This window comes from Falco naumanni, chromosome 6 (assembly GCF_017639655.2).
Source record: "Falco naumanni isolate bFalNau1 chromosome 6, bFalNau1.pat, whole genome shotgun sequence".
Taxonomy (NCBI): domain Eukaryota; kingdom Metazoa; phylum Chordata; class Aves; order Falconiformes; family Falconidae; genus Falco; species Falco naumanni.
The window spans coordinates 38298656-38311015 of NC_054059.1; the positions used below are offsets into that span (position 1 = coordinate 38298656).

At 37.7% G+C, this 12360-nt stretch overlaps 1 protein-coding gene across 22 annotated transcripts in view; it reads right to left on the minus strand.

Moving 5' to 3' along the window:
* AFDN (afadin, adherens junction formation factor) overlaps window positions 1-12360 on the minus strand; it is a 131385-nt gene that overhangs the window by 96342 nt on the left and 22683 nt on the right. The gene's annotated exons all lie outside the window — the stretch shown is intronic.

Consider the following 12360-nt stretch of genomic DNA (forward strand, 5'->3'; position numbering starts at 1 on the left):
ATGACATTGCCACGTTTACTCAACTGGATGCCCGCTGTGTGGTTCTAAGAACTTGCTTTCATGCTGTCCGTTTATTCTCTAAACTCAACAAATACTGATTTGAGAGCGTTCTTCTGACGAGTTACCCATACAAGGTTCTTGGCAGGGCAACCTTTCCAAGATTTTCAACAATGAACACGGGTGCAAATCAAAACTTTTCTATCACCTTAACTGAAAGTTTCTTTTACAAAGCAATCACCCCATGGCTCTATGGTTTGTGCTAGGTTTGCTACTACTAATGTGCTAAAAGGCAGTTATTGAAGACTTCTCAAAATTTACTACTCAAATTCATTTGTTCTGTCTTATGGCTTTTACATTCTATTGCCAGATTTTATATCCTTACAATTTTCCTCATTTGGATACCATTTCAGCTTTCTAATAACTATCTTTGCCTGATGTTCAGCCATGCCAGCTTCCTTTCACACCTCCCTTGATAGCTGGCATACTTTTGGTCTGTACCTCCAGCATGGCATCTTTAATTCTCAGCAGGCGGGAAGTACTTTGCTACTAGTCGCCTCTTTTAGTTTTAACAAGCTTCCCTAGTATAGCTATGCTCTATTTCCAATTAGGCTGGAAAATTTTGTAGTTCTTGCAAGAAAAATGAATACAAGCATGTTACAATCTCTAGTACAAAGAGCATTCTTGGCAGGTAACATTTTCAGCCACATCCCACACACTCTTCTGGACCGATTTAAATGGTTGCCTCTTCTGTAAACACTCCTTAACCATGGCGCTTCACAAAACAGCCATGGCTATTTAACCAACTTAAGGTTTTGATCCGCTTGATTGATGGTTGCAAAAGACGACACGTGAGCTTTCTGCAGAAATGTCATGAAGCATAATTGCCCATTTACACCATTTATTTCCCTTTACACAGTTTGCCCCACCACCACCTTAATTCTTGCTTCAGCTGTACCTTAAGAGAAAGAAATGACTACATGGCAAATCTCTTTTTCAGGTGTTAGGTATTGTGCAAGTTCCTATACACAGATAAGGTTACAGTTGGTAATTATTTTTTTTAAAAGGAGAAGAGTTTACCAAGGGCACATTCCACTGTCCATTAGCCATGCTTTTAATCCTACAGGGTTTTTTTTTTTAATTCTCCAGAACACCACAGCAGAGATTCAAGAGCAAGGGATTGCAACATAGATCCAATTCAGGGATCTAGGAAACAATTCAAGAAGCTCTCTAAACAACCATGGGGTTTTTATTATTCCTATTTAAAGTTTTATTGCTAAACCCCATTTCTACTTACAGACACTAACAAAGCAGAGAGGTGACAAAACTGCATTTTGAATACTCAAGATGTCAGTATAAAGTTAGTTTTGAAAATAAGGTAGGCACCACACTTAAATTTCCACTCTCCAACTGCACTAAAGCATTTATTTTTCAGAGGTACCTTTCATCCTCCGACTCACTCACTTCAGAATTTCTTTGTCAAGACTGCCAGGTAGGTTCATTGCAATTTATAACATAGACTTGTGTCAAAAGAAGAGGCTAAAGAATAAAACTCACTTGTCCTAAACAAATAGACAAACAAGTATCTGTTACTGCCTAACATATACCTTTAAGTGGAGAAATCCCCTCCCAACTTCTACAAATCCCTTAAAAACCATCTTTCTCTAAAGATAAGAACTGCCATTTATAAATTACCAAAAAGAAAATAAAGTGGTTTTAGATTTCAAAAGTGACTAATTATGTAAGCGCATGAACACTCTTTTAAGTTCCTCTTGGGAGTCTACATGCATCATAAGCAGTTTTATCTTTCTCATCTAATCACATTTCAGCTATTTTATGTATCTGCTGTACAAGTCCATGGTTCCTTATGCAGGAACTTGAGGATACAGAACAGTCTTTGGTTAGACAAGTATAGTCAATTTTCACAAAATTATCATTACCTAGACTGGAAAATACATTTTCAAAGAGCACCTAGCAAAAGTCAGCTCCTTTTAAAGCCCTTGAAAACATAAAGGCCATTTTCCTGAAATTTCTTACTGCTATCAGAAGAACTTATAGTAGTTTCCAAAAGTATTATCCTACTCAAAAGAAGGTTCCAACTTACCTAATAAAAAATTGCCAGTTAAAAACTGTTCCTTGGTTTTACAAAAAGTTGTATCACCTCTTCATTAAGCACAAAAAAAGAGAGGATAAAAATGCTTCAACTACTTAGTTACAACATTTTGCATAAAGTCAATGACAGGCAGTAACTGCTTCAAAACCAACAGGTTAAATGTTCCAAAAGTGCATCTTTAGAAAAAGGAAATAAAAACACATGAAAGCTTCAGAATGGCACACTGGAAACACTTTCACAATATGGAAATGCTTCAAAACTCTACAAAATCTTGTGAAAACTTCTGATAAAACGTTTAGAAAACATCTGTGTTCCCAGTGCTATTGCCCTCCTCTGACATCCTCATCAATGACCTCAGACCATCATGAACTGAAAAGGAGCACTACAAAAGCAGGAAGTAAACAAACTTTAATACATAACAGTCACACAGATTACTTAAGTCACATTTAAAATTGAAATTGTGTCATGCAAGTTTTCAGATCTATCATAATCAAAGTTTTCCACCAAGTTTCAGCAAAGTGATTCCTGTTCCTTGAATGGTTTGTTTGGTCTTTAAATCTAGCTCCTAGTTACTTACTGTCAAGTAGGTAGTTCTGCTTTAAAGCAGTGATCAGTAATAGTCAAGATAATCACTCAGTAGAAGTTATGATATACAGAAGTGCAAATATGTATAAAGCGGCAGAGAAGAGAGTCTCAAGCTTCCACCTCTGATCATAGAGGCTGGGTACATGCACATACAAAAAGAGTTAACAGTTACGGAAGACAGAGGCATTTAATCCTTTGGTTATTTGAAAATCCCCACAAAAACCCAGCTCTCTTTGTTAAATCATCCAATTCTTCTTACACGAGAAGAACATAGCCAAGAAGGAATATGAAAAAGAAGTACGAAGAGATAAGAAGACTGTGCTATAAGTGAGGCTTGGAAAAAGGCTGTAACGCGACACAAGGGGATTTGTAGCAGGGAAACCTGGACTTCCTGAAGAATCACAGAACCTTCTGCAAACAAAGCAGTAATATCCAGGAGCAGTAATTCATAGCCATGATCACATAGGCGGAAGGAAACCCCTCCTTTAAAGTGTCAGAGGAGGTAATGAGAGAGTATTATCCCAATATGCAGGGCACAGCAATGAATGAGAAGATCAAGATCACTATCCCACAAGCCAGGCAAAGAACACTTGTAGGCTTTTAAGCTACTATCCCACTCAATCACAAAGCAATATATACTTTAATACTTGAGCATATTACACACCATCCATTTTGTAAACTATTCAATCAAAGGCAGTAGAGAATATAAAAGTTTCCCTTCAGAAATCCTCATCTGTAGCCACCATAAGAGTCTATCTTTGATCTCTTTTATCTGCATTGATAAGTTTGCCTTGTAAGCAGCATCCTGCATGACTGCATCTAGAAAATACCAAAAACCAGCATTAGGAATGTCACGTCTTTCTTCCTGCCCCATTGAAATTCTACAGAAGACTAATTCCTAACTAATTTGCTATTACTATCCAGGTACGCGTACTTATTGCTCAGAAGTTTTGCTAAAAGAATATAAATCACAATAAAACCAATCCACAGTGCAACAATTAGAATTCAAGCAAATACAAGTTGCTTTCAAATGAATTCAGGTCACAATACTGATGTAACAGGTCAGCATAGCAACAGTATTGTCATGGCAGGACATTCATGTAACACCTTCATACCTGACCTGTTGTTGGTCTACAGAGCAAAACAGAATTGCTTCCTTTGCCTCTCCAAAAGCCATGAGTATGCAACAAGTCTGTGCAATTCTAATGAATACATGAATATTTAAAGAAATAATTCCTACAAGATTTTAAACCCCAAGCATATTAAGTTGCTGAGGGAGTAAGCACTGAAATTACACAAGGATCAGGTTTCTAGCATACATTCCCAGAGTGAATTCTCAACCTGAAATTAAAGGACAGACAGTAATTTCATATACAGATTCTACAGCCAACTATTAAAAAGGAATTCCAAATGGTCTTTCAAGAAAAATAAATCCTGTTAACTGTTACAAACCATTTCCCATGTAATGTTAGCTTAGCTACCACGTTCTGGCAAAACTACAGATTTTCAGATGCCTTCAAAAAGTGTAGCTTCAAGATTAATGATGGAATACCCTAAAGGGTTCCAAGAGAAGAGAGGAAGAACAATAAAAATGAAAAAAAAACCCAGCTCCTATAAAAATAATTTTCGTCAACTTTATTTCCTCTTCTAAACCTTTGACACCTGGATCAACAAAGACTTTCCACTACAGAATGCCCCATCCTGCCACAACAATTTACACACACCTTAATGTTCACAGAAGCAGGACCAACAGCTGAGCTTTCTGTCAGAGTGAATTATCAACAACGCACAACACAAGGAACATATTTAAATGAAACCCCCTCTTTATTTTCCTGAAGAAAACTACATTTTAGGAACTAGCCCCACTACAATATGAAAGAAAGCCTCGAGATCAAACAACAAGAGGCACTACAAATATTTTCATAATACTAATGTAATGCATTGAAATTGACACAAAACGCACTGCACAACAAATACTATACAAATTAAGTCTTAAAACTAAGGTCAACATTCACATCTATAAATACAACTAACACAAACCCTAAAAAAGGATCTACTTTCACAAATGCAGCTTCAATGCCCATATGAACCTTAAATTATCACTGAGGTAAATACTCTACTGTATAATTTATATGCATTCTCCCTACTTCCCATTACTTACCTGCCCACATAGCAAGACTGATAAATATAATAACTGTTGGGATGAAACAAACATCACTGCAACCTTGGACATTTTCCTGATGAGTTAACACCTCACAGTTCAAAAAACTAAACTTCAGTACAGACACGAGGTAGATGAACCAGAGTATTTCCTACCTAATTCAAAATAAAGTTGTTTTCAGAACTGTATTTTGCCAAAGCCGCCAGACTCTGCATGCAGCCATCAACCATGCCTCGTTCTGAAGACACTTAAGTTTTCATAACCTTCCGCAAAAGACATTGTTGTACAAGCAACATGAAATGTCTTCACTCAAGATTTATGACTCCAGAAGCAGTTACCGTTAAACAAAAATCTGCCAAGGGTGCTCCCCAAAAGCATTACCGGCTTAACCTTCTAAGGCTGATTTTCAGCAAACTCTTACCAGCACTGGCAACACACAGCTACTGTCTGCCACCTGCAGGGTATTTTTTGTTAAGCTGTGGTGGACAGCCATTTAACCTTTCACAATTAACCAGAGAAAATGTAAATTGCACTTCTTACAAAATGAAACCTACTACAGTTAATTGAAAGACATTAAAACAAAAGTATTTCCGATGAGGTGTGCTACCAGCAGTTTGTAACTATTTAATCATTCGTTAAACTAGACTGATAAACTAAAAATGTAACAAAGCTACAAGAGATTAAATCATACCCCTAAATTAAATTATACCACCCTTTATGAACTGTATTGATGCTGGTGTCATTCAGTGACTCTCCCAATACTGTAATACTGAGGGTCTGGTAGTCACTGTCAAAAGATATTTTGAAATATAACCCAAAAAGTTTTTTTAAAAAAATTTATTAGAAAAATTGTTTGAAGGAGGTAGCATGACCAAAAAAAAAAAGTAATTGACACACATTTGGTGTATCAAAAATACCCTGAAACAGTCTCCAACAACAAAACTGAGATACAGGCAGAGTTCAATCACATTTGAAACCAGGTAAAAAAAACAGCCAAAACGAAAACAAAGTCTCCTTTGAATTAGTCATGACATATTTAAAAGCAAGAGCAAAGACAACAAACTGTAATAAGCCTCGGGAATACACTGCTTACCTTTCTACTTCCCTACAACCTGTCACTGTTGTGGAACCAAGAGCCAAATGCATATGAGCAATTACAGAAAATTTAGAGAAGTACAAGTACAGACAATCCACTACAACATTCAGATATGTCTTAGGAAAAAAAATTTGAAATAAATCAGAGTTCTCCATTTTATTTACTGTGTTAAAGACTGTTCCTTTTAAACAGTCTGACTGCGAGGAAGAGGAACAGGTTATTACATCCCCCTCAAACCAAAACACCACAGGAAAATTGCAAGGGGGAGAATGAAAGTTCAGGCACTGGAAGTCTGATTTTTCACCGGCGTTGTTACTTGCCAACAACCTGCAGAGCTGAAATCCCTGTATTTAAGCATCTTCAGACATCAATCAGATGACAAAAAAGTGTGCCCTTACTCACCTTAATCTTCACAGTGTAGGCACACAGTCACTCTGAAGCAATAAGAACTCTAGGTGCTGCAGAAAGCCCTTCCTCATAGCAAGACACACTCCCACCTCCTCCCTTATGCCAGGCACCAGCATCCTGCAGCTGTACAGCCACATGAATCAGGTTAACTCACTCAGAAGGGGTTTTCCCCCCTGCCCTCCACTCAATGCGGAGCTGTCAGGGCTAGCAGCTGGAAGAAACTGTCCTTCTGCTGGCATCTTCTCTTAACTTGAAGGAATTGTGAAACAGCAACCTCTGCCAAGCTAGACACTTTATTCCCACTTTTGCACTAGCATCCGCATATACGTGACCCCGCACTGAGACTTAACAGCATTACAAGCCAGAGGGTACTACTTTGTTTTGTTTCAGGCTGCACTGGCTTGGCATGCTGTGAAGTCTGCACAGGTCAGGCAAGGACCAGACCAAAGAAGGCAGCAGAAACGTAGCAGCCATCAGCTCATCTACCCAACCTTATCTGACTGCTCCCGCTTTCACACATGCTCCACAGCATGGTATCAGTGCATCTGGTTGACTTGACTGCACCCAGGCAACACTTAATTGCACTTCTGTATTCTCATGCACTGTTTATACATTTCTGAAGGAACAGTTAAGGGTATAACAGCACAGCAATAAGCTGTTTCTACATACACTGACAATCCTGCTTTCAAAGTGGAATTGTAAAGCTAGAGGCAAGCAGGTTTCCAAATATACATTTTGAATGTTGTATGTAAAACATTAAGATCTGGATGGACACCTATACAGCAGCAGCAGCACCACAAAAAGTTCTTGAGGATGCTGGAACTGTGCCGTAGCAGAGATTGACAGTCCTGATGAACCAAGTGAAAACTGTGGTCTGCTACAGGAATGGCAAATCTCTCAAATATTTGAAAGACTCATTCAAAAAATAAACATGTACAAAAATGAAGTTTTTAAAGTGACAAATTCAAGTTTAGAATACTTGGCATTTATGTAACAGGCATACTGCAAGAGTTGTTGGATGCAGGAGTTACATGATAATTTCTCTGCGATTAAAAAAGATCAAATTGTTTCCTCTATAATAAAACTTTGATAGAGGAACCTATTAGGAATGATCTTAAATCCACTTAAAAATGACAGTGCAACTAGTTTTCAAATTCATCAGTGAAACTAATAAAAACTGAAAAGATAATTTTCACTTAAGAAGCAACAGATGCCTCTAACAGAAATGCCAATCAATCTACTTGAGGCAGAAAGTTGCATTATTGAAACAAGCATTTCCACCAGCAATCAAACTCATGAAGCCTAGTTTCTTGTGGCTGTCCTTCCCAAAGCTGATCACAGCTTTATTACAGGTGTCACACATGGATTCTCTAGCGTCCAGAAATACACACACTACATAGTGGAAACTAAATCTGATGTCTTGTCTCTAACTGACCACTTACTGCAGCAACTTCACATTCCTGACATGAGCTGAAGGTTCACTCTAACCACCAATAAATCAATTAAAAACCAAGTTTGACAAGTTGGCACTACCCAATAGGCTAACACTAACCAATACACAGAGCAGCTCAGAAACCATCCTCACTTCAACCACCTGACACTCACCTGACAAAGTTTCCTTTTTATTTGCTCTCAGTATAACCTGTATCCTGGAAATACAGGAAATCAACTCTCATTTCATAATGAAAAAAATGTGATAGCAATAATCCTTTAACTAAGCAGCTGTCTGGATTAATTTATTGTAACTAACACTGCATTTTTGTATCAGACTTCAGTATGATGCAACAGGGTATCAAAAGAAACTATAACAGCCGGGTCATTTTTACATTATCAACCAGGGGTCATGTCATGTATTTATTTTTCTGTTGACACAGCCAGGAAAGACTGACCTGATTCCTACTCTGCAATGATAAACTTGATTGCGTTACATTATTTTTTCACTCTCGTGGTACAAGCTGGAATCTGCACCATACAGGGTTAACCCAGCTACACTGACTGAACTAGAAAAACGCGGGTGCTATCTGATACTCTGCTTGCAAGTGCTCTGGCAACCAGGCTAATTAGTCAGGAGTTTGAAGTAGGAATGCTAACAAGCCTAATAGGAAACAAGCACCTGATTCTCCTGGAGTAGACAAACTGCGACAGGGAATCTACTTGAAAAAAAATGAAGAACTCACAAACAAAAAACCACCACACACGACACCAACTTCAAAGCCAAACAAAAGACAATTCAAAAACTCATTCAACACTAAAACGTACTTAGACCCTTACCTTGCACAAGTATCTATTCTTTACTAGATGCACTTCCCAGATGTCCCACTCTATCCTCTGAGACAGGGTGGACCCTCTCTAAAAACATTTTAAAAGGAGCAAAATATTTACTTCTTTTTCTGGTAGACCTTAGGGTAGCTTTGCATATGAAGAATTATACGGCCAAACAAAACATATGAGGATGCTATCTGGCAAAATGCAAAACAGGCAGGCTGACAAGGGATTATCGTGCACATAAATTTGGGAAGAAAGGGGTCCCAAATGCAAAAATCCCTCTCAATCTGTGCTCTCTTGTTTACAGCACTGTTAAGAGCTCACTGCCAAATTGACATTGGTAAAGGTTTTACAGCAGGTCAAGATCTTGCCAAAAAGCAATGTGATAGCACAGGAATTGCACTGGGACTGTTGCCAGCTTCATTAACCTTATTACCTGTTTTACTACCTCAAGAGACACTAATGTGCAACATATAAATTCATTCCAGTTGCACAATTATTGTTGCAATGTCTTGGAATTCGGTCTACAATCGTTAAATTCATACATTCTAGATCATATTGACTCAAACCCCATGTTCTACTGGATTCCAGAAAGTTATTCTGCAAAAATTACGTTAGTCAAGCAGGTTTGAAGGAATAATGCAATTTCAAAATATAGCCCAAAACGCGCTTTTGTTGTAACAAATCCTATGGAAATAGAGAGAAGGACTTCGTTTTGAACTATTATTATTTTTCTGCTCTACCTGAAATACTTACATTCCCCTCTCCTTTTTAAGAAAAAAATTATGATACTTCAGGCTATATAATCAACATCTACAATATTAGTTCTGCAAAACAACCCAACCCAAATGCAAAATCTGCACTGTTGAATGAAATTTAGTGAGATCATCTGTGTCATGGGCAAAGATGCACAACCACAGGGCTTATATACAGCTTCATCTTGAGTCCACACAAACAGGAAAAAAGCTAAGACATCTTTCTATTTATTCATACCATACATCCAGAAAAAGGCTATTAATTCACTACAGATGCGACAAGTAGGTAGCCAAATTTACACATGAAAACACCACCCAGTTTTAGACATGGTTAGAAGCATTAACTGTAACCTTTATGACCATTTAAAAGAAACACTGGGTCCATGGTGCAACTTCCAAACTGTAGAGTGCAAAAAAGGATGGGCTTTTTTAAATTCTGCCACTCAAAAATTCCTCCAGGAATTATAATTTCCAATGACTTGTTTCTTTTTTTTTTTATTTAAAGGAATCAGACCATTCCTTAAAACCTACAAAGCAGCTTATTAATGCAGTTAGTTACCTTAACATTGGTTGATAGGACTACCAAGGGCATAGATAGCTTGGAAAAAAAATTTTTACAGTAGATTTAATACTTTGGTAAAATTTATCTGCTGATAGTCTTCTCTCTGCAAATCCTATTTAATCCTGTTGTATAATCTTTGGCAACAATTTCATCAAGCACTGTGCTTGGTGAATGACATTCAGCTTCAGTCAGATGCATTTAAAAACAACTGCTGACAAGTTAAAAAAGGTCTTTCTAGGCAGTAACACCATCAACAGTATCTCCAGACTGATAGTGATTCTGCACTTGCTGTTTTGTGAAGCTTTCTTTTGACTGTTCTCATACTACAATTGAATTCTTCCATTCTAACACAAAAGCCATTTCAAAGTAGCCCTAAACATAGAAACTGATTTCTGACAAAGGTACTTGCACAACCAAAATACTGCTTTGGTTCCGACTTTACTCCCTCACTACTGTATTTACTTTTAAATTTGAAGCAGAAGATACCGTGTAGCTATCTATCAACATACAGTACATTTTAATGCTCTGTACTTGAGCTGGAACCCTTCTGCTCAAGCAGCAGCACTTTACCTTCCAATTACCTACCAGTTGCCTTTTCTCCTAGGGGGGTTCCACACTTGCCCCCATCTACAGTAGTGTCTATTTTGCCAGACTGGAAGCAAGTTCACTGGCTGAAAGGTCTCGCTCTGTACACAGGCTCATTCAACAAGGAAATCTGTATACCTGAATGCTTTCCTCTTCTATGTATTTTTCACATTATTATTATTAGAATAGAACATGGAATGTACTATTCATATAGTCCTAGAAATAAATTCCCTCTAAGTCCCTAATTGCCAATTACTGGAAGGTTATGTCAGCAGAAAAATTACTCCATATGTCCTGTCTGTCCATGACAGTGAGGGAGAGTAGGCCATCAAGCTAATCCAATCGCAACTAGTGATTACACACATGTAAAGGGCCCTTCCCTTTCCCTACCAACCTCCACACGCCCTCCAACCTGCCACTGCCCTGCTCCAACTACATGTAATTTCAATTGCTTCAACACAAGCATTCAGGTGAACTCTAATGAGCTAGTTCAGAGAGAAAAGCCTAAGAAGAATTAGTCCTAGTCCCCCAGTTTTACTAAGGGCTTCACCATGGAGTCATGTAAAACCCAATGCCAGCATAAAGGAAGGATTAAAAAAAAAAAAAATACTCAATTGAAGAAGGGGTGAGGCGAGCACTCTTTTGTTGCTAGAAAGCCATTTTACTAGCTTAAGCTATAAATATGAAATCTCATCCTCATACTTTCCCTTTGTGTAGCTATTGACACTCAAAAAAAACCCAAGAACAATAGTTTACAGAAGCACGGAATGCCTCTGCAGATCCAGAACACTAACCAACCGGGAGTATGTTAGAGGCTAGCTTTAACTGCATCTAGCGGTAGTAAATTGGTTATCTATAAGAATTAAGGTATTTCATCATTCCTGTCAAAAGAACTATTTCACTTCTCTAAGGCTCAACAAAAAAAAAAAAGATTATGAAAGTAATACTGTATTTGAAACAGTATAAAAGGCCTAAGAAAGGCTATTAAAATAAAATCAGGCTATATTTCAATTAGTAAATCATTTAACTGAGAAGTCATATTTTTGTTTACAATACTACAGAACGCAGCAGCTGATGTCTATGAGTAGCATTGCATAAACACAAACACAGCTTTCTATTATCTCAGCTAAAAGTAACTGAATAGTAACTAAAGTTATCAAATACCAAGGTGATGTTATTTTCTACTGGAAAGAACATTTTCCCCAAAAGGTCAGGAGTCATCGAGTACAGAGTACATCAGAGCCACAATCCCTGGCTGCCAACACTACTCTCTGAAATATTTTTCATGTCCTGGCCATAAAAAGACAATACTGACAAGGATTCAGTTAACTTAGGAATGACACAAATGGTGGAGGAATTACTCGTCCAAGAGACCTTCTGTAAAACACTACATCAGATATTGTCCACATACAAATGCTGACAGTTTTACAGTCCTGAGGGTCTTTCTGAAATCCTGCAGAGATGACAGTAGCATCACTTCAACTAAACAAGCCAGAAGAGGAAAGTAAGCAACTTCTTAGAGGAAAAAAAGATTTGCAGAAGCAATCATAATTAAGAAAGACAGTCTAGAAAGAAATAGGCTGGGTTAAACTTGGGTTAAAAGCTCAATTAAACCTGCTAAAAGTAACATTTACTTGTGCCACCAAATAGTCATTAAAACAAAGAAGCACTAGAAATCACCTCATAACTATGGGAGTAAAAAGCTCCTCTTCTTCTGTAATCACAGTATTTCAGCCATGGCCACTGTATTTTCTCTTTCCCTCCTACTGCTTCAGTCTCTTACTCCACACTTGAGACAACAATGCAAATACAGCGACTGTGAGTAATCGGCAA